General features: G+C 32.8%; 1 pseudogene; it reads right to left on the reverse strand.

Moving 5' to 3' along the window:
• Positions 1-340: 340 nt before the first annotated feature.
• LOC147076041 (DNA repair protein Rad1-like) lies at positions 341-22,608 on the reverse strand (annotated as a pseudogene).
• Positions 22,609-24,109: the final 1,501 nt, after the last annotated feature.

Below are 24,109 nucleotides of genomic sequence, written 5' to 3' on the forward strand. Positions count from 1 at the left end.
ATAATTAACTTTATATCCGTAATTAGAAGAATTTCCGGATGTTTTATTCGTATAATCTACACATTTCACTTCTAACAGCAACTCGGCGTTCACCCTTGACTCGAGGGTTGGCGACTGGTCCTGCTTCATCTCCTCGTGGTCGAGCCTGCGCCCGCACAGCTTCGATTCATCTCAGCTTGCGCGCCTTTTCAGCCCTCTTGTGAGGCTCCCTGGCCTCGCATTTCCTTTTTCTCTCCTCACCGAACATCCCGTGGTCGACTAGGGTACACGACATGTTAGTGATACCCTAGGAAAATTGGCATTTTGCTCGCCGTTTTTCGTCGCGAGTGGGCCGTGGCCTCTACGAGCCCTCCTCGCTGGATACCGTCGATGATGTATCTGGTCTCCATAGGTGGGATTTGTGCAGCCATTCGTCGTACTGGAGACGCGCCGGTGCTACGGTCTCCAGCACGACGCTAGGCGCGGTCAGCTCCGTATGTGGACTGTCTTCGAACACCAGAGGAGGGCTCTCCCGGTTTGATGTTGGAGACAGCACTTCTTCTTTGATAAGGGTCACGTCGGAGTCCACTTTTTAGTTAACCATTTCTTGGTTGTTCCGGCTCCTGGATCATAAACTTTTATTTAGCGTTCGCGGACGTAAATTTTATTTCGCGGGTTCGGAAGAATCCATGCGATTCTTCTAGCTTCACGTTGCCAAGGCGCCATTGAGATCCCCGGGGTTCCAGCGGCTAGCTCAGGGTGTCCATCGAACCCCGGATTCACAAAAAAAGAAAAAAATTTAAACGGTTGGAGTATAAATAAAACTCGGTCTTTCGTGTTCGTGACGTGGTCTTATATTTTCTTATCCTTTTTAGTTTCACAAATTTATATCTGGGTTTTTACGATTATAGTCGCAGGTCCTATCCTATCGGAAAGGGGACGCTTACTAACTTTTTTTTTTCTTTTTCAAACTTCGCGTACCCACGCCATTCCACAAAAAGGACTCTCGTGATTGGCCAAATTTTATCGCGTGATGTTTTTTGATTTCACGAATCACGAGGACCACCCTGGCGCAGGCGCGTTGAAATTTGGACGTTGCCGACAAGCGCGGCAAAATTTATTATTTTTGAATCCTTATATTTAGTCTTAAAATTATCTCTTTCATCCATCATCATTTTTACTTTTTAAATTAAATTAAATTTATCTTAATTACACCTCCGCCCAATATGCGATTTTCACACACCGGACGAAGGCCTTTACCTATGAATAAAAAATACTTACGTGGTTGAGCAAGGAATCAGATTAGATGTTTTATGAAGCCGTTTCTAGAGGTCAGGGTTACGTTTCGACTTGAGCTACTAAATGATTATTTTACACCGGGAGAAGCCCGCCTGTAACAGGGGTGTATCAGTAGGTACTAAAAAAGAAAAAAAAATATTTTGATTGTTATTAAAGTATATGCATTTTTTTTTGACGAGGGGTACCTACTCAGTGTTACGAAAATTATTGAAGGGGTACACAGATGTCGAAAGTTTGGGAAACACTGCTATATTCCAACAGAGAACCTAGTGGAAAAATACGAAGCTTGCAATATGAGATTTTTTTTTTTTGATAATTTACAATTTCAACTGTATTAATTAAAAAATCGTTACTATAGTTTTACTTTTGTGAAGCTCCATTTATGGCGAAATTGACTTATTAATGCAGTTCATTTTCTTGTGTATAAACGCATCGAAATCATTAAAAAATATTATAGTTTTCATTAGAAACAGGTATTTTTTCAAAAAATGTCCAAGAAACCATGGTATACAACAATCGTAATGAAGTATACCCTCCAATGTGAGGGCCATAGAGCGCCGAGTATTGTTATACAGTTACCATCGCCTCTACTACGTGATTGGTCAACGGATGCTTTATCCTTTTCTAATATTAGTGTTGTCTAGCTTTATCGAATACGTCCTCAGTACACATTTGAAAACGTTTAATTGAGCAGTTAGTGCGTTTTCTAAAATGTCTTAGGATAACAATAGTATTAGATAATATTAACTCAAGGTCCATTCTTTTCCATTCAAAAAATAAGGTCATAATACTTTTTAGTAGAAAACTTTTTGAATGGCACCAATTTCTATCCGTCGATAGTATTATTATTTTATGTTAGTTGAGTTTTTCTGGAAAGAGTGAATAAGATATTTGGAAAAATAGTAAAATAGTAAAATAGACTAATTACTAGGAAATGGGGGAGAAAAGGGTAAGTACAAACATTATAAGCATAAATCTTCACACATTTATTCAAAGAGAATTACAGTACAATTCCATAAATATTTATGATACAAGGATTTAAAATAAATTGTAATATTGTATGATGCATGTGTCAAACATGATTATTTGATGTGTGTCAATTTTACTTCAGTATATTAATACAATTATTATGCAAGAATAATTATTCCACAAAGCACTATTTCGTGCAATCGTTAAATATGCATGCATAGCAAAAAGTATGCAAGCATATAATAAAATATAATAGGCACAATATTTTCATTATATATATATATATATATATATATATATATATATGTATACAAATACAAATAGTTTTTTTTGTTGATATTTTAATGTACTAAAAGGCTTTGCTTATTGTTTCATATCTACTTTAAATGCTATACATATCAGCCGGCGTTGGGAGTTCAAAACAAAATTGTTTGATCAACATCTTAAAAATATATAAATATTATATCAATTAAAACATCCCATGCAGATATTTTCATTTCTGTTCAATGCTGCAAAAAGAAATAACAGGCATGCATGCATGTTGATTAGAGGTTGTTTTTTTTTAAATTTTATTTTATTATATGGTTTGAAAAAACACTTTGTTATTCTAATGGCTAACGTTCTTTCTCTTTCAACTAACAACAAAAGCAGCTATGAAGGAATGTTTGAAAAGATTCTCTTTGATCCTAATTAATTAATATCCTGTCATTACAGTAACAAACATAACTCTTACAAAAAAGCAGTTGATTAACTTTAGGGGAATGCAGGACATTTGATTTACATCTTATTTACAAATATCAAATAAATTAAAATATTGTTACAATCATTGGCGGCTTTAAGCCTGAAAACGGAGTAGGTCAATTTTGAATATATTATTTTAATTTGCCTTTTCGTTGTATACTTAGAAGACGTATTGCAAATTAGCTTTTTATACATTATAAAAGAAGTGGTAGAAATTGTTATAGGTAGGTTACTTACCCTTAAAAAAGTTTCCATTTTTCAATTTGTCCAAGTAACAAGTTGTCAACTCATCGTTAACCGAAATTGCACCCAACACGTTATATTTTTTTGTAAATTAGGTCAAAAACCAAACGTTGTGTGTACATTTATACACCTAATAACTGTTGTACTTAATACTATTTAAGTACATACGATTAAAACAATCAAACATATTTAATAAAATCACAGTTATAATACCTAGTGTCATGGAATGGCGGGATCATTTATATATAAACACTTTTTATATTTCCACTGTTCTTATTAGAAGGTAACTTTATGATTAATATAGCAGATTACATTTTAATCGGTAACTTGTATACAATGGTTTAATACAGAAAATGCAGTCGATGGGTTTTACTCAAAGGTTGGATTTAAACTGAACTACAATTAATAACATATGAAACTTTCAGAGAACAATGGTCAGTTTGAAATAATAAGCGATAACAAATAAGAATAAAAAGGTTTACCGCTCAAATAAGACCTTGTACCACAGAACAAAACTCTTTAAATATTTGTTTAGATGTTTTATATCATTCTGTTTCATTTTACATATTGAAAATAGTATAGCCATCTCGTTTCCAGCAATGACCAAAATTTTGTGTATGCAAGCGATAAAACAATATGAAAAAAGGCGTGTTTTGTGCTTTCTTTCTGTCTCACATATGACAAATGAGAGAAAAAGAAATATTATTAAAAAATATGAATCTCGGCATTTATGAAACTGACCGAGCAGCGAATGACTGTGAGAGTTGAGATACGTGTGTGTTTATGGTGGTTAGATACATGTACATATACATTAGTGTGCGTCACGTTACAATCGCTCGCCAAAACGGGAAAAGGCGTAAGATAATAATATATAGGAGACAATTGACATTATTTAATGTAAGTATATAGATTATAAGATATTTATTTTTGGGAGGTCATTGACTTTTTGACCTATAAGGCCAGCCGCCACTGGTTACAATAATTAAGGAATAGATTTAATTCATTTGGTACCTACTGACAGTTCACTATATTTTAATATAATATATGAATTCAAAAATTTTCACAGATTACATTCTATCTTAAAAAACCGAAAATCCAACATAATATACGTACATATTAGATGTGTAATTTCTCACAATATGTAATGATTAAAGGCCGGATCTTTCGAGTCTTTAACCGTCAACCCATAAAAAAACACATTAAAATGGTGGACGAATCCAATATCCTAAGGAGACTTTTGCCCAAATGATTCTTAGTATGGATTTCTACAATTAGTCAGTTGTTTTTTCTGGCAGCTCAGGTGCGATGATAATTATTGTAATTAAAATAATCGTCTTGCCAATATTATAATGCGAAGTGTGGCCACTTCAAACGAATTCAAATTCGCAAATCGCAATTAAAAAGATCGCATTACAAAATTGATGTTTTGTTTTATTGCAGGTAAGTAATGGTAAACCATTTTTATAAACTGCGTGTAGAATATGTTTTTCATAATTAAATATCGAATAGCTTTTGCGTACCTACCATTAATATAAATACAAATATTGAAAGATTTTGTCCGCTGACCCGTTTTATGTTCTAAATGTAGCATATTGATACCTATTAGTATTACCAAGTGACAATACCGATATCGCAAAAGTACCTACATATCTTTTATTTTGTTAACTGTTAATTCATGGTGGAACTGCATTGTATAATTGTTTAATTTAATAAAACGCAATTTTTTGTAGTACTTGTACCACTTTTAATCAATAAATTAGGACCGGTTTCGTCCGCCTCAGAGGGAAATGAGTTCAGCCTTTATGCCTTCAGTTGAAAATGTCCCTCTGAGGCGGACGAAACCGGTCCTAATTTATTGATTAAAAATGGAATAAGTACTACAAAAAATGCGTTTTATTAAATTAAACAACAATACCTACATATCGATAAAAAAGTCATATACTTATTTATTTATTTAGATATTTAAGTATTTTGAGGATGCTCTGCCCAATCTGGTCTATTTGATTATAAACTATTGACATTGAAGAATTTCATCAAATTGATCGTAAGAAATTTCCTCTTCAAAATACCAGTGGCGTACGGTCTATAGAATACATATGTAGATGCGAGACATCCCTGGAAATATTCGTTTGAATAATTAAAATACCTACTATTATAATATTGTGTATTGCATAAGCCGTAATTGCATTTTTCTAAAAGGTTTGCAGTATAATATTACTTCAGATTTTCACTTATTGAATAGGTTTATTATAAATATTACGTATTACGTTAATATATTTAGATTTAGAATATTCCAGAGCTACTAATCCGCAATGCCACACACTAAACTACTCACCGTGATTAAATTAGTTATAAGACCTTGAGTAGATAAAATGCATGTTACAGACCTACAAACTTATCTGAAGAATGGGATGGGGAGCCATTGTTGAAAACTACCCAATCAAGACTCGTAATTGGACAAAATCTGACATTTTTCAAATTTTGACCAATTTTCAAAATGACGTCCTATGGTAGTTCGTAGTTCCATTTTTGGCCATTCTACAGGTAAGTTTGTAGGTGTGTAACGTTAAAAAAAAGTCCCGCCGTCCCATTTAATACTTCAGATTTTCACTTAGTGATTGTATTGCGTTAATATTTATTGTTGTTTAATTAAAAAAACGCATTTTTTTGTAGTACTTATTCCACTTTTAATCAATAAATTAGGACCGGTTTCGTTCGCATCAGAGGGATATTTTCAACTGAACAAGGGAAGATTCAGTTGAAAATGTCCCTCTGAGGCGGACGAAACCGGTCCTAATTTATTGATTAAAAGTGGAATATGTACTACAAAAAAAAAATGGAGCCATTGTCGAAAACTACCCAATCAAGACTAGTAACTGGACAAAATCTGACATTCGAATGAAATTTTCAAAATGGCGTCCTATGGTAATTCGTAGTTCCATTTTGGCAATTCTACAGGTAAGTTTGTAGGTGTGTAATGTTAAAAAAAGTCCCGCCATCCCATTTAATTCATTGTACGCTAAAGGCGCGCCGATTAGGTGGCCATTCGACATAATTAGCATTATATTTAAATGTTGTTATTAAAAAGTAATTATCTGATATATGATTATATTATGTATTTGATTTAAATACTTACATATTATAAAGTGTAAAGAACTATTCATCACATAAAACGACTAGTACCTAGAATCTAGATACATATTTCATTAAAACACTTTATATGTACTTTCGTACTTTTTCCACATTTATTCCATAATGTTGATATTCAACCGATTTTATCCTAATGGACATTTTCAATTGAATAACAGTACAAAATATAGGTAGGTACATATTATTGCATAAAAAGTCAATTAAGTATAGAGGACGTGGGAGTCGATTGTTTACTTGAACTAACTTGTTGGTGATATTTGTCCTTATTTATTAAATGACTGATTTATATACATTAAGAAATAGCGTAACTTCAAAACTGTGAAAAATTTGCTGTGTTTAAAATTCCACATAGGTGTATGTATCAAAAAAGGTTCCCGACCAATGACAAAAACTTGAAGACGATTTTATTGCTTTTGTCGCATGATACGTACAAGAAGTCCACAACTTAAAAATGAATTATTTTCCATACGATAGTATGTATCATCATCAGCTGTAGTATATACCAATATTGTATATAAATTTATGTTTACATTTTAGATATAATAGTGCAACCATCTATAATACCGTGGATTTACAAGAATAAAATTACAAAGCAAAGGATAATCTTTGCAATGTGCTTTTAAAACAATATGAACGGCAGGTTTACATAGGTCGTAAGTGCATTTGCTAGTCACGCAGCCTTCGCTATCGAGGCTTGATAATTATATATTATATACTTACACAATATTATATATGTGACATATTATAATATTTATTAATATTATATTTCATCCATTGTTGTTATTTTTAAGTTAATAAGTCAAAAGAATAATATCAACTAAGATTTAATAACAATAAACAAAAATGCAAAATGTACAAAGTGTTTAAAAGTACCTTATATACCTTCTAGAGGAAAGTGGTATAATGGTCCCTATATCTAACGGGTACGAGTGGCAAAAATATTAATCAATAAATTCTAATTGATTTATGTTTTGTACTAGGTATTCTATTAGTCATTATTTACGACCGGGTTATGCCTTCTGGCTTCTTCGTGCACTATGCGCATCACCGATCGTAAATGCACATTGACATAATAAAAGATTGTTAAAACCTTCTTACCTATTAGTAAAGGATCAAGTAAAAAACAAATTTTGATTATCTGAAGTGTTTGTGAAAACCCGTAATGAATATATTACATACTATTAATACATTCAATAGGTAAGCCCGTTAAAACGTCATTTCCCGTAAACAATGGAACCAGCTAATGTGAAATATCACGAAATATACCTACTCACTAAATAAAAACAAATAAACAATTTTAAGCTATAATCCATAATCGTCAAAACTGAAGTGATCTCGGATTTTAAGAAAATACGTAGATCAGTTAACAAACGCGCAGGTTAAGTTTTTTTTGTTTTTTCTACCACATTACTATAACATCAAATTATAGTTTCATGTGTGAACTCCCAGATTGGATAAAGCAATGAACTATTAGAACCAAGGTCAACTTGTTAAGGCAAATGGTAGGCACTGCAACTGTGTTATACCTATTTATATCTAATATTTTCTTGATAAAATAATTTATTATCAATGGTATTATGTACTATATATACACAATGTATCAATGTCGACTAATTATGATTGTATCATTTTGATAACTTCCGAAATAAATAATTATATCGGGTTTATATATTTCATTGAAATAATACTATGATATATAATTTATAGTATTAGGGAGTAGCAATTAACAGAAAACGCATGTACTTACATATTTTGCATGATGAATATAAAGTGTTTGAAAATGGCCTATAAAAATGTCAAAAAAAACATTACAACATCAGTACCTACCTATATATTAAAATTGAATATCTCAATATGTCCAACCACTTGCTTGAAACACAAAAGTACGATTTGAAGTATCTTTCGTACGAAACTTTTTCTAAAGGGTTTCATTAACCACGTAGGTCCGATATTCCCCATTTTACCTATCCATAAATCCATATAATATAATAATATGTTTTCATATTATATATTTTCGTAGTATCAACATAATATACGAAATCATTCAGATTTGGTACGATTTTAATAATACACTAGCTGTCAGGTCCTTCTCATTATGGGAGCAAGTGTGATTTGTTATTTGATAGTGAAAATAAAAGTAGTTTAGTAGAAATTTTAAACTTTGATTTCAATAATAGGTATATAAAAAGTGGAATATTATTAAATATTATAGATATTACTATTAACAACTAATTCTTCCACTCTATACGTAAGCGCTTCATTAATTTCTCTAAATAGTATAGTATATCTACTAATAGCAGCGTTTCTATATAATTAAGTATCGATAAAGTCTCTTGCACATATTATCAATATCATTTATTTCATATTTCATTGTACCTACTACATCGTACAACTTATTTTTCTGAAAAACATAGGTTCCATAAATTATTAACGCATTTTTTAATTAAAAAATGTTGTAATATTCGAGTCCGTCCCAAAAAAAAAAGGACTCCAGATGTCCGGTGTCTAGTAATGATGTATAACATCTCAGACCAGCCAAAATCATACGAAAAAAATGTGTAAAATGTCAACGACATACAGAAACTGATTATTTAAAAAATATACAAAGAAATATTCATATTATGTTCACATGAGTATATTGTTGTAATTTGAAAATACAATTGCATAAAGAAGCCAATATTAAAACCTTCCAGTTACTCTCGACACTCGAAGCCATTTAGCACATGCATATATTGATTTGTGGATGACTTATCAGTTTTTGAAAATGACACCCTATTACTGAATGATACTAGGTAATACATATAATATTTTTATAAACAATTTGATCATTTTATTTTAACAAATCTCCTGTGAATTCGCTTTAATTTTTTCTTTTGAACTCATTTATGAATGCTTCAAACTTGATAGTCTCTTGCTATAATATTTTCATAGATATATTTACACTTTAGGAAAAATTAAAAGATGATACTTAATTGGACAATGTTATATGTAAGTATGATTTATATAAAAAAAATGAGTATGTGGCGAGCACACGATACAGATATGAAACTTTTTGTTTTGTTCACCATTCTCGGATATGCTGTTTTTCACGATTAAGCGATTTCTCATTCTATATAGGTGGTTTTGTACGTTTTCATTCGCTATACTCTTTCAATCTGTCGATCAAATGCAACGGTTTTCGACTCAATAGTCAACACAATTAATTATTTGGCGAAATGTAGTTTTATTGGTGTATCAGAATGTCATATAGGTACTTATCAAGAAATTCTGGCAATATTCTAGAATCGTTAGATGCTAGGATTTTCCTTGATGATTTTTACATTCAGCATAAGTGGTATTCTCTCTATCATTTAAACGTTCACTTCATAAAGCTATTAATGACAGCTACTTACTGTTGATAAACATTTTCATTGAATAATAATTATTTTTTCCGACCATGTCCGATCCTAATAAGATCATATGGGCCTGCACAGGGTGGAGGTTTGTATTAACAGATTTTGTTTTTACGAGAAACGGATGTCAGCCACTTGCTCAACCTATTAGGTCCATACTCTGATTCAAACACAAATTGAAAAACAATATGTATATTTGTCAGACCCAGGATTCGAACCTGGGACCCACGACACTATAGGCCGACGCTTAAGCCGCGCGGCCATCGTAGGTGATAATTTAATTTAATTATTTAACCATCCAAAAATATGATGCATACATGTTCCATTGAGAATTCTAAATTCATTGCACAGATTACATAACATATTTAATAAAAACCAATTATTCCATTTATCTGTACATGCATAATGCAGTCTAATTAATAATACCTATGCCAAAAGAGAAATAAACAATAAATTATAAAAAAGGCTTAAGTAATATATAATAATATTATTTATGTAAACCAATAAATTCATATCTAATTATTATGTATTATAAAATCTTATCTAATAATAGTAATATGTAGTGTCATTCATTTTATGGTAACCTATTATAAGAAATAAATAACCATAGCAAAATATAATAATAGGATATAATAATATGTACTTCATTGCAACTTTATTTAAATATATGCAATTTTTAATGTTACCATAGGCCCTTTATTCCCCTATTTAAATAAATCTAACAATATGTTGTATGTTATAAGTATAGGGAAGTAATGTGTTTACTAAATGCATTACTTAACAGCTATTGTTGGACAATGAAAAGGCGATCACTTTAATATACCTAAGTATTTGTGTTCTTGATATTTCCTTACATTAAATGCCACCATTACAAAGTGAAATTAACATGAAAAGCAGGTTTAATATCCTGTGACTTAGGATACCATCAGAATGTTCATTACACATAGACAAAAATAAAAGTTTAAATAAAATAATATTTTTTTCATTCAAAACCCAGTTAAATTTTACTTGATTGTGTAATCTTGAACTAATACAGTATAATATTATGACATACTGATAAAGTGATTTAAGGAAGCAAGTAAATAATTCTACTATTTTATAATTATTATAATTATATTATTTATAATTTATAATTTTGATTGACTATTCACATTATGTGGAATGTCAGAAAAGAATGGCTTTGGCAATAAATAATTGTGTGATGTTTTATTTATATTTTTATCCCTTCAGCACATTGTTCATAATATCAATATTTACTTATTTCACTAACTTGACTAGTACAGCCAAATAATTACCTTATAGGGCTAATGAGAAAAAAATATACAATTTTATTTTAACTTGTTTTTTAAACTTTAGTAATGAACCGAAAACGTTTACCTAAATCCATTTCCGATACTTACCTACTTTAAAAAAACCCTCAAATATATCCATTAATTTAGAAATGAAGATACAATAATTCTTGTATATAAAAATGGAGTCATAAATTGATAACTTTTTATGGTTGTTAATGTAGCTAGAATGGTGCCATGTCTACAATATTATAGTAAAACCTATAGTTCTTACGAAAATTTCTGATGATTTTGTTGACTTTTTATAACATCTATATAGATAGCATGGCGTATTATTGATACCAAAGAAACTTTCCTTTATAGAAACTATCAAAATATGATTTTATAGATGGTGTTAATGAATGTTCAAAACTTTTATGAAGGCAGCAAATTAACCAATTCAATACAATTATGATATGATGATTATATACTTTAATTGCATAATTTCATGAAAGTCCACAATCATGATGAATAGGTATGTGGAATTTAATTTCTATAGATATTCGTTGAATATTGTATTGTCAAAAAATGATTCCTACATCTTTGATTTATTATTTTTCTATTTAAAAAGTTTCAAGATCCTATGCCCTATACATTTGTCGCAAATCAAATTCATGTAACCTCAGCAACTCAACATTAGTTATTACACTTACGTATAAACCATAAAGGTATTTAAACATTATGCAAACTACTTAGGTAGATAAACAAAACGCAATAGTGTATAAAATCATATCTGGATTCGAGAGGTGAATAGGCTTATTACAATAACACCAATATTTCAGAGAAGGCTAAAACGAAATTTTGTTATAGTTTTTGATAACTCAGTTTACCTCTAGGGTCCAGAAATATAATATTAATACAATTGAATAAAATTATTTCAACCATAAATAATTTTATTCTTCTTATGTTCCAAAGGATACTTTTACAGTAGAACATCATATAGATTCTTGCATCTATATAGTAATGAATCAATTTTTAAATACATAAATTGATAAGTGTTTTGTGTAATTTTATTACGAAGACTTGCCTCCACTCTGCTAGGCAGCATCCACAGATGTATTGAGAGATAAATATACTACACAACAAACAATGTACATAGAGTTGTCAATTATTTGACATTTGATTTACTTTTTTGGAAAATTACAATTATTAACTGGCAAAAAACACTTATATAATACTAGGTGTTTATGTAATTGTTAACCATAGATTAAATAAAATATTATGTATACATGATAAAATACACATTCTGTATATTGCAGGCATCTATTCAAAAAAAAAATCAGATTTAACAAAATACAATGAAACTGTTATTTGTAGGTAATATTTATTTACCATTAAATAGTTTTTCCCCCAATATTTGAGCATACCAATGAAATATATTACTTATGCAATTTTGTATATTTATGTACTTAAAGAAATATTTAAATGTTAAGAATCCCAAATGCAAGATAAAATAATTTTAAAATTTGAAATAGTCTTAAAAATTTTACTTCTCTGTGTCATATGTAGACTTTTTAACTTGTTTTATTAGATAAAAATATCTATAATATAGTATGCAAATACGTCTACATATATGGAGAAACTGATAATATTTGCTATGATTTATGTTTTTCTTTAGATTATTACCAATATAGAGAGCATTGGCAAATACGTATCAGGAAAGAACTGATTCCAAGATAAATTAAATACCTATTTATCCACTGTTAAAATATCATTTTATCTTGCCTTATGAGATGCAATACAAAAATACAAAAAACTTTCTTTCATAATAAATAACTCATACTATTAACAGATTTTATAGACATGCCAATATTAATTTGTCAATTTCAATCAAAGCCTATATTTGAAAGTGTTGAAAATTAAAGTTGGTCTGTATTTTATGAAAAGAAATACATTAATTTATTGGAGGTAAGACAGCGTCTACTGCTGATGATGTCCATACCTGGTCACGTGGTAATATACTAAGTATAGATATCTTTACTACCTATTCGTAATGTGTACTTTGGTCATTCTTTTTTTTCTTACTTCAAAAAGTATTGTAAAGTTGCAGTACGGTCAGGGCTCGAAATGGATCGGAGCGCACCGGAGCGGCGTTCCTGTTTGTGAAATCGGTAAAATTATCGCTCCGTCTCGTGGAAAAAGTAATTTGACCGTCTGAACTAGATACGCCATATATTAGAAAATCTAATACACTTATTTTTATAAAGTACGCATAAAATTTGATAATTATGTAAATATCTTAAAAAAACTGTCGAGTTCTCCGGTTCGTAAACTTTTCCATTTCGAGCGCTGAGTACGGTGACTTTGTCTATGGACTTGACAAAAAGTTGAAGTTGATTCCAACAACCAGGGCATCAGATATGTACACCTGTACCAATACTGCAGATTGCAGAATGTATTTAGGACCTCATAATGAAGCATCAAGGTAGGTAGCTACATTTAGTTAAGGTGCATTATTATTTTCGGAAACGGAGAAACGTTCAGCATCCTTCAGAGTGGTAAGACTTAGGTCTTCTTCTTATGTTGTGTATGTGCGAGAGATGCGCCTAAACTCTTCCCAACCACACCTGGGCTTTAAACATATCATTGATGGTTCAGTTGGATGCAATGAGTGGGACAGACCATTACATGTTCCGCAGTTACGACTGTGCCACATTCGCCGTTGAGAAACTACCAACTGGAGATATGCAGGACTTCAGATAAGAACTGGAGTAACTAGAAGACTTAAGTACATACAGTAATGTCATAGGTAAATATTAATTTAATTAGTTATTGTGGTAAAAGTAAAATAAAGTGAAATGGCAAATAATTTTCAACTATAGGCGCGACGAAATTTTGGACTCGCTCGCATTCTGAAAGAGAACGTCGAGCTGGAAACACGTCACTTTGTTTCGTGATGGCGACGGGCGTATAAATTCTTAAATCGGGTAAAGATGACTAAAAACGTTACCCATTTACTTTAAAAAGAAAACATGTCAATGAATATATTATTATTGTTACTAATAGAACAATAAACATAACATAAAATGGACGTATGTTGGATTTATATGACAAATTATATTTCGTTTGGCACGCGTCATTTGTACCCGCAATCCGCGCATCGCCTAGCCACGATCTTTTTAGACCGTGCCTCAACTGAGGTACAACCTTAAATAATGTAGATATACTATTGTTTGTATTTTAGTCAATATAATCAATATAATGTCCCTTGAAAGAAAAGAAAAATGCATAAAACTATTAAATTTGTAAATAAGCTCTTGCTTGATTGTGCGATATATTACTTAAAATCATGATTTTATCAGATCCATTATTTTTTTTAGGCAATGAGGTTTGAGTTTATTGCTACCCTCTGGAGATCCCCTAATGAGTGAAAATTGTACATTGACGTTAATGACCCCACCAAACCACACGGTCTTAACCAAGCCTGTCACAGGACCCGGCATTTTGATGTGAAGCATCAGTATTTTTTTATGACTGAGAATGTTTCAGAAACAGTTACACAAGACTTAGGTGCTTTGACTGAATTTAGATTACTCAAGTTAAAAGTGCCCATGGAAGAGAGGAACACGTAGATTTAAAGTTAAAAATTGTAATAAATAACAAAAGCTTTCACAAAACTGCCAAACAATCTAAGTAAAGAGATCTTCATGTTGACTATACGACACAGCAAATTTTCATAATGTAACAAAATTGGCATTTGTGGCCGTTGGACGGTCCAATGGGTCCAATCCAATTTATGTATACTCTGCCAATGGATATGTTACGGCTAACAGGACCAAGCTCATATACCTGCCAGTGAAGCTACCAAAATTGTACAGTTTATATTCGGTTTGGACTCACTTGTAAAGTAGGGATATAAAACTGCTTCATACCAATCAGTCCACATCTGATTGACTGCCTACCGCCTAATACCAATGAACACAGCCGAATTGCTTTACAGAATTTTTAGCAATCATGTATGCATGAAACCTATGTGAGTTTAGCTAAATACCTATCCTATATAGTATTGACAACCCCTACGTATAATGTAGGAACTGCAAAATGGTACTTTTCAGTACCTATTACGATTTTAATGACACCACAATGTTAATATTTAATGCTGGAATCTTAATTTTTTAGTTGATTGAATTTTTGTTTTTTTTTTCAATTATCATTGTTGTATTTTATTAAAATTATTTAATAAAAGGCGATCAAGTCAAAATAGCCAAAAACGCAGTTCTGACCTTTTATGTAGGGGGTGTCGGTATGTCAATGATGTTATTTAAGTTATTTTATAATGAGGGTGTAGTGTGCTGCGCTGATTTTATTGTGTCATTTTTTATGCACCATGCTCACCCGTTGAAGCTGTAGATTACTGAACGTTCCTCCGTTTCCAAATATATCTAATGCGCTTTAAGTAAATCTAGCTATTAAATTAAATAAATGCCGGTAGTATCCACTAAATGAAGAAAATTTTCAATATTTTCACTTAAATCCATCCGCGTACAGTGTAATCGGAAAGAAATAATAATTCATTTTTTTTTATAAACTGAAAGAAAGTTGCTGTGCAGGCCGGTAGTGAATTAGACTATACAACACTAATGCTAGACACTCCATTTTATGAAATGCATTGGCGAACTCTAATATGCTATACTGATTTTTGAAAACGTCGAATTTTATTAGGTAATTGAAAATGTTTGAATTTTATTCATTGTAAAAGATTTTTATATTTGTTCTTATTGTCTATGCTTATAATAGCGTTTAAGCCATATAATAGCAATTTTTCCGATGATTGTCTATGCTCAAAAAGTGTCGCTTAGATGCTTTCAAGTATTGAGTAAAAAAATCTGACGTTTCACTGCGGTGTACTCTCGGTAAATTGAGCCGTATTCGGCACCCTTACAATCTCTGCGAAACGCGCTAGAGGAAGATAAAAGGTCTACATATGTGTGAGCTAGTTTCCAAAAGTATCGCCGGCAAATCGGGGCGAAACGCATCACATAGCGTCGATAACCTGCGAGCTCGTGTTGCTAAAATTGTTATTTTTTGTTAAGTAGAAAAGATGGTTCTGTGTGTTGTCTTAAAATGTGGTAGCCGTACTGATAAGCAAGAAGATGGTATTACGTTTCATAGGTAAGTTGATACATGTTCGTGATAATTTATTTGTATATTATTATACATTTTAATATCAGTGACCTAGTGTTTCTTTAAAATAATTTAAATTATGGATATCTTTATCTAATGGTTGCATTTTGACCGCTTAAAAATACTATATAACGTAAAAAAATAGAAAATTATATTTTATTCAGAGCGTCTAGTGCGAGCACTTTGGGCGAGCACTAGCGAAATGGTCTATGGTCTCGAACATTGTAGACGAATGCGTTCGCTCGCCCACAAACCAAACGCAAGGCACGCGGCTTCATTTAGCAATGCAACGGGTGGCGTCTAGATGTATCTATAGTCTAAGACCAACACTATTTGCAATTTGTGGTAATGAAAACATACATATGACTGACAAAATTTTGTGTGCACTATTTATGTCAGATTTTAACAGCCTACCTCCACCCTTCGCCACTGAAGTAGATCGAAGTACAATTACAAACCTGGGAAGCCACCGAGGGCCCTCATGATGACCTGGAGGTGAGAGAACTTATAAAGAAGGTTGACGACTTCGCCGACCTCGCAGAAAAAACTGTGCAATGTGTCCGATATCAAGGAAACGAGACAAAATTATCATCAATGTTAATACTAATATATTCTGTAGGGCGTCATCAATTTTTCACAAAACTAGATATTATAAACTCCAGAAATATCTCACTCCAGGCTTTTGAAGAATAGTGTCTGATAAAAACTACATTGATACAGTAATATTAATATGTATAGTTTTTGGTTTTAATGTGTTGCAACTCGGATGCTGTCTTCGAGATCTAGCGATTTCTGTTCTTTGTTTTCAAAGGGAAAAGATATTGTACACAGAGGTAGGTAGGTTATTTGCAAAAGGCAGCAGCATCTCAGTCATTTTCACATGACACGTACAACTTTAAAAGTTGGACAGATAGGTACATATTTCCAATACGTCAATTTGCATTGTTTTGGGCAATCAAATTTTTACCTCATTCCCCGATTCCTGAATTAGATGAATAAAAATATCTCTTACCTGAGGCCCAACCGTGGTAAAGGTGAAATGCAGATAGTCAGAAGATATTCGCATCTGGATGACCTCGGAAGACTTCTCCAGGTCGCTGAGCACGGCCAGCAGCTGTGGTCCTTTCACCAGCTGAGTGGCTTGCTGTGACACGTCCTCGTCCCCTTTGAAGTACATCAACTCATTCGCTTCTTGCGTTTTTATTTCACAGTCTGTCACCACATCGTCACCACATCGTCACCGGTCAGAGGTTCCAACCTAAACAAACAAGATTTACTTAGCATGTAGATTGGCATTTATATTCTTTTTTTTGAAAAGGGACTTTCGACTATTTATGCAAAATTTAAAATAAACATTGTTTGCGCCAATATTGTCATAAAACTTTTACCAAACATTCCCGACCATAAACCCCTCCAATTGTTAATGTCAAAAGACACATCACCAATAATTGTTTAGTTACAATTCAACCGCCGCCGCGTTTACAATTTTCAATCATAAACTCATTGCATGTTTTTTCCAGAAAAAACTTTATGGCGACATCTATACCATTGACTGTCCCACCCATGGCCCCCACATCCTAAAGCGGGCCCTCAGGCTAGGATCTTTGGCGGCCCCCCTACCTATCGGTTAAGTTAAAAGCAGTGTCACGCACTATATTAACGTTTTTCAAATTGTGTTTTAGGTCAAATTAAAGGTACTTTTACAGTGTATTATTAGCGATTTTTATTACATCTACTTTAATCATGGAGTTGTCGAGTATCCACACACACTATTAAAAATTACATCGCACAATTATATGAATTAAAATGTTAATGTCCGATCATGAACGATAATGGCGACTTTTTTTTAAAACTATTAACTCTAATTTATAACGTATATTTATCTCACTTATTTGATCAATCCACCAGGCCGGACCCTCCCAAAGCCCGGGCCCCCAGGCTAGAGCCCTGTCAGTCCCCCCCTTATGGGGGCCATGGTCCCACCCGTAGATGATAGACTATCCGCATGGGAGGCAAACCTAGCATCTGAGGGCCTCGAAACTTGGGTAAAGCCAGAAGAGCATCATATCCCACCTGGAGCCAGTCTCAGAACAGACTGAGAACCATGGTAAGGCGCATCCGAGACATGGTGAAATGGGGGTTCTTTGATGACCAAACCAGCGAGTGAGGTGAAATGCAAAGCATGGAGCACCTATTTTCATGCAAGGCTTGAAGCTACAACTTCGACGAGATCCTACAAGCCGCGAAAAATGATGTTGCTTTTGGTAACTTCTGGAGCGACACATTGTAGCTAGTGAAGACCCAACACGACGAAGAAGATAAACTCATTAACAATTGGCAGAAACAAGTGCAGGGTGACTCTTCGCGAAAGCGATAAACATAACAAAAATCAAACCAAGTGTACGAGTGAGTGATCCGGTATCCACCGGAAGCGCTCCTGTAACCCAGCAGTCAATCATGAAAATGTTAGTGCCTAGAATACATCCCTGTGTTCTCTATTCTCCACAAAACTACAGCTTCCTCAAATAATAGAGTCCAATCAAAAATATCGCCAAACATGATTCATTTTTGCCCAAATTTTGGATTGTATACTTTCCGTATAACCTCACTAATTGCACCAATGTAAGATAACTTATTTTCAGTTAAGTATATTGTTTCATATAATGTCGAATGTTTAAAACTTCTATCTTGATATATGTTCACACATGTAAATAAATTGAAATCTTTCTTGGTTAAATCATATGCCAAAGAATCGGTGAAGAAGACTTACAAAAGGAAGAGAGGTCCCCCATTGCCCTTGTAGTACATCTTGAGACTGCAGTCCTCGGACGATCCGAAGATGTTGAGACATTCCGTTAGCACTGTCAGGTTGGCACTCGGTACTGGCTGAAGTTGGCCACAGAGATGTACGCGGAGGCCTGCACGCACTTGCTCTGCTCGACCGTGAACTTGAGGCCTTGTTGCGAAGCACAGAACGTGGCCCACTGTAGAGGATTAAAAAAATAATTATTGTAGTGTTAACGGCATAAACCAGCGATTTCCAAACTGGGAGGCGCGGAGGGTAGCAACGTGAGGCGCGAAAATTTTAACACAATTAATGTAGCCACAGGCTTGCAGTTTGCAAATACATAGTTTATAAAACGGCCGCTAGTTATAAACTACATAAAAAACAGTCCTATAAAAGGTTGTTTGCAAACTTGTCTGAAAATATGGAAACTAATTTTATAATAGCTCACTTCAATACTGTTGTAAAGCGCGCTGGCTATCTCGTGATAAAATGAAATAAAAGGGTCAAATCGTAATGTTGAAATTTGAGGCAAATTTGTTATAAATATAAATCAATGAAAGGACCACTAATGCTTTCACTGAATTAAAAAGACAAAGTGAAGGTATTCATAAAAAAATGGAGCTTTCGAAAAAATAAGTTCGCCATGTTTCCACTTTTAAATGATTTCTGCACCAGATATATTGAAACAACCAAAAATCTATTTACCAAGTTCTTGGTTAATTTTCTAATGCACTTTTCACATTATTTCATTAATAGTAAAAATGATATACTTAAATGATAACTCCCGTATATAATTTAGGTACACATTAGTGCACCACACTGCCCTTAACCTCAGCGATAGGTAGGTGGGCCCGCCAAAGATCCTGGCCTGGCTGCCTGCTTCAGGATGTGGGGCCCACGATAGAATCCATTTGTCAACGAAGATGAATTTGGATTGACTACTATTGAAATTGATTGTGCTAATGAACAAGCACATTCATCGCATGAAAATCAAATTAATTTAAAAATTCATATAATATAGGTAGTTAGTAAAACATTGTTTATTTTTATAATTATCTTTTTACGTTTTTATTAAGTCGTATTCTTATTTGGCCGGTGGTTGTTTATTTAGTACAAATCTTGCAATCGTGTTTTAACTAACTTCCCGACTAGCTAGACATTTGAAACTTTTAGAATATATCAGAACACGATGCCAATGCGTTCTTTTAATACTTTTAGCCATCTTTAAGTAGAATTGACTTCATTTTCAGTTAATTCTGTTTTGTATGAAAAGTTATTTCGGAAGAAATCCGTAATCCAATCCACTATTATTGGTTGCTATGGGTCTGGGGTTCTAGCAACTAAATTATTAATATATACGTGCGTTACTATGGAAATCAATATGACATATCAAAATGACATTTCAGTATTATTTTTATCAAGTACAATTTTTTTTGATCGTGTAAGATAGTCAAGTCAAGTTTATATGATTCAACAGAAAATTTAAAAACGTTTATAAAAAGTTCTTTTTATCTTGTAATTATTTCATTTTTGTATTAGTACATTCTTGACTATTTGAAAAGGTGTCTGTATTATTTAATGAAAAAAAAGGGGGGGAGGCGCCGAGATTAGTTTTTTTTAAAGGGAGGCGTAGTAACATAAAAGTTTGGAAACCACTGAACAGTATTCTGGCATCAGAGAAATAAATTTATTTTTGTAATGGGATGTAATGGAAAAATTTCTAAAAATATAACCGCATATTTCAAAGCAATGAACATCCTACTTAAAATTGATCCTGATGAAAAATGGATGTAATTTTATTAGTATTTTTTATCTTCTAAAATTGGAATCAAGGCCTGAACAAAAACGAACCATAAGTGCGAGTGAGTAAGCATTCAGCATGCTTATAGCTCCGCATAATGCGTTAGAGTAAGGTAGAATTTCTAAGGCTGAATTATATTCTTTGTAAACATCGCCAGTAAATATGGATTTAACTGATTACATTCATTTAAAAACTGCGAGCTTGTGTTGCTGAAATTTATTGTTTTTGTGTTAAAAATAAAGTTGGTGGTATACATTTTTAGTTATTTTAGTAGAAAATATGGTTAACTATGATGTGTTTAAATTTGGTAGTCATACTGAGAAGCAACACGATGGTATAACTTTACATAGTTAACTTCATAATAATAAAATCGAGGTTCTAGTGCATTTTGCAGAACGGCCAACCTTCCATGATAGTCCTAATTCTTCACTAAATACCAAATTTATCTTTAAAATGAGTGTTGAAAATTGAACAAATACGAGGGCATTGGTGACTAAGTTGAGTAAAATTTCATCTTAAATATGACAAAAATGTGAAACGGTTTGAAGCCAGATTCGGTTTATTATTTTATGACAATCCGGCCATAAAACGCGAATGTCCTCAAATATTACTAATATACAGTTTCATTTACGTGACACGACTTTAATGCATTGAAAATAAATAACATGATATTCTCTAACACATATTTAAATTTCTCCACACTCGAGAATCGCACATACTTACAGTCACACGCAGGAGCCTACCCCTCTTATATTCAACATTCGGCAGATGAGGTTTCATTCACAAATGATCATTTATTTCTATTCCCGAAAAAATTATTGATAAGTTTTGTTCAAAGGACAGTAAAAATAAATTGCCATGATAGATCCTAAGCGGAGCAAATGGTCCTCCACAGGTTGGAGATTGTATTAAAACTTTTTCTACGAGGAACAATAATTTATACCCATTAATTAGTCCAACCTTTGTTTTTATGAAAATAATAATGACATATAATACACGGTCCATAGGATATACTCCAAGGTAGCTCAAATTCCTAAGTTACCTATATTCTTTCATATAAAGCAGTTTAATGTTTGAATCCTGATCAATACACACATGAAAACTGCCCATTTAATATACAGTCGAACTCGGTTATTACTATCTCGGATATCGCAAGATCTCGGATGTAATGAGGAAACTATGTTGACATTTTGGTTCACTGTTATAATGAGCAACTTATCGGAGCTTATACCGAGCTAAACTATCGTCAAAAATTTTCTTCAAACTGTTAATGTGTCAATCGTTTAAAAAGATTTCGTCCCTAACCAATAAAATATGACCTGACATGGTGCCGCCGGGATTGCATTACGTTTATGACATTAGTGTCTAATTAGCTACCTAAATGGTGTTTTCGCAGACAAAATTGTTGAAATAAGTAAAAAATCCAAGTTTGTGAAGTCAGTAGGTACAATAAACTTCTTTTGTAGTTTATGAATGCCATGCTTGTTTCGGGGATTTTTACGATGGTTTTCAGATTTTTTATTTTCGACTTTTTTTACTTTTTGTGTAATGTGACCCCTCATTTAAAAATAACTATTCTCTGATATAACAAGTAACGCTTACAATGAGCAAATTCAATCAGTCCCATCTTCCTCGTAATAACCAAGTTTGACTGTATTATAATATTGAATATTTACTGACCTCTTGAAAATTGATGGCCTTCAGAACAGAATAGAGTATCTTCACATTGTTGAGAAGCGCAGTAAAAATGTATTCAGGACCTCCCAGAAATTCATCTTGCGTATCAAACACCATCTTGATATTTTATAAATTAATTGTCTATTATTATTATCAGTGTTTTATTTAATTCTGAAGCAAATCATCAATTGCATATATAGAATTCGTTATGGTACCGTACTGGATCTGCGTAACGCTCTGCTCCACGCACTTCCTAAGCACCCGCGAAATATTCTAGGCGAGTACAGACGGCAACACTTTGTATTGAAGCGCGGGACACAGACAGTAAGTTGTTTATCTTTGGTCCGAGTGTCCCTTGATTTCGGCAGCGATACGTAGGCTGTCTTCTAGCGAATAAACAGTGCTTGCGTCGGGTCTATCAATGATCTCGCACGCGCGTTCAAATATGCTTGTGAATGTTAAATAGAACAGAAGGATATCGTCATCAGATACTGAAAAAAAAATGAAACAAATCCAAATTACTTAATAAGTTTTATAAAAAATTTGACAAGATTTTATTTTTAAATTAGCTTCTACACACCATTGGGAAATTTATACGTATGCAGTTGGCCGTATCACAATTCACTCCGATATAATATATCGGAAATAGATGACTGCATAGTAAAGATCAAAACTGTAATAAAATGGAAAAACAGAAGAAAATAGGTAGATAAGTAGAGGTCGAATTACAGTACACTCTCAGTAATCCGCCGCTCGATTATCTGACAACTACTGTAATCCGCCGTTATTTTTACTAGTTGAAAGCAAAAATCAAACTCTATAATTCGCCGGTATTCGATTGTCAAATTCAGTAATCCGCCACGTACAAGTATACAACGCAGATGAGACGGGTTTATTTTGGAAACTTCTCCTTAGTAAAATGTACGTTCATCGCGAAGAACGTAATGTACCAGGTTGGAAAGTGCCCAAGGACCGCATTACAATAATTTTGCCGTGCTCCAATGCAAACTGGACACACAAAATGAAGCTTTTGGTCATAGGGAAAGCTAGGAATCCAAAGCCATTCAAGAATATCTGCCTCACTGAACAACTGGTTGTGTGAAGTGATTTAATGTTTAATATTTAGTTAATAAACTTAGTTTATAAATTGGTTTAATTACAAAAAAAAAAAACAACAAGCAAATGTTACAATTTAGTACCTAATTTAATCTGTTGTAAAAAAAATCAGTGTGTACTTATGTACGCGCGTTAGAAGTTATACTTCTTTGGCGTAACAAAACAAAAACAAAACTTGTGATAAACTAGATTCTTTGACTAGCTCTTATCTTGTTAAATTACACACTCAAGAAAAAGGACCACTTATTGGAACGCCATTAAACTATAATATTATACTGTATAATCAAAAGTAAAGGTAGTGCATTCGGCTGATAACCGAACAATCGGTGGTTCGAATCCAATCGATTGCGTTTTTTTTCGTGTGAAAAAATAAATAATGTGTTACATGTCACGCTCCAAAAATACACTGATCTGATTTCCCAAACGCGCCAAAAGAAGTATAACTTCAATAAAAAAATACAGCCGATTAAACACACATAAAAGTGTATTTAGTGACTATTCG

This window comes from Rhyacophila brunnea, unplaced genomic scaffold, assembly GCF_057557595.1.
Source record: "Rhyacophila brunnea isolate RB1 unplaced genomic scaffold, BYU_Rbru_1.0 scaffold_134, whole genome shotgun sequence".
Classification (NCBI taxonomy): Eukaryota; Metazoa; Arthropoda; class Insecta; order Trichoptera; family Rhyacophilidae; genus Rhyacophila; species Rhyacophila brunnea.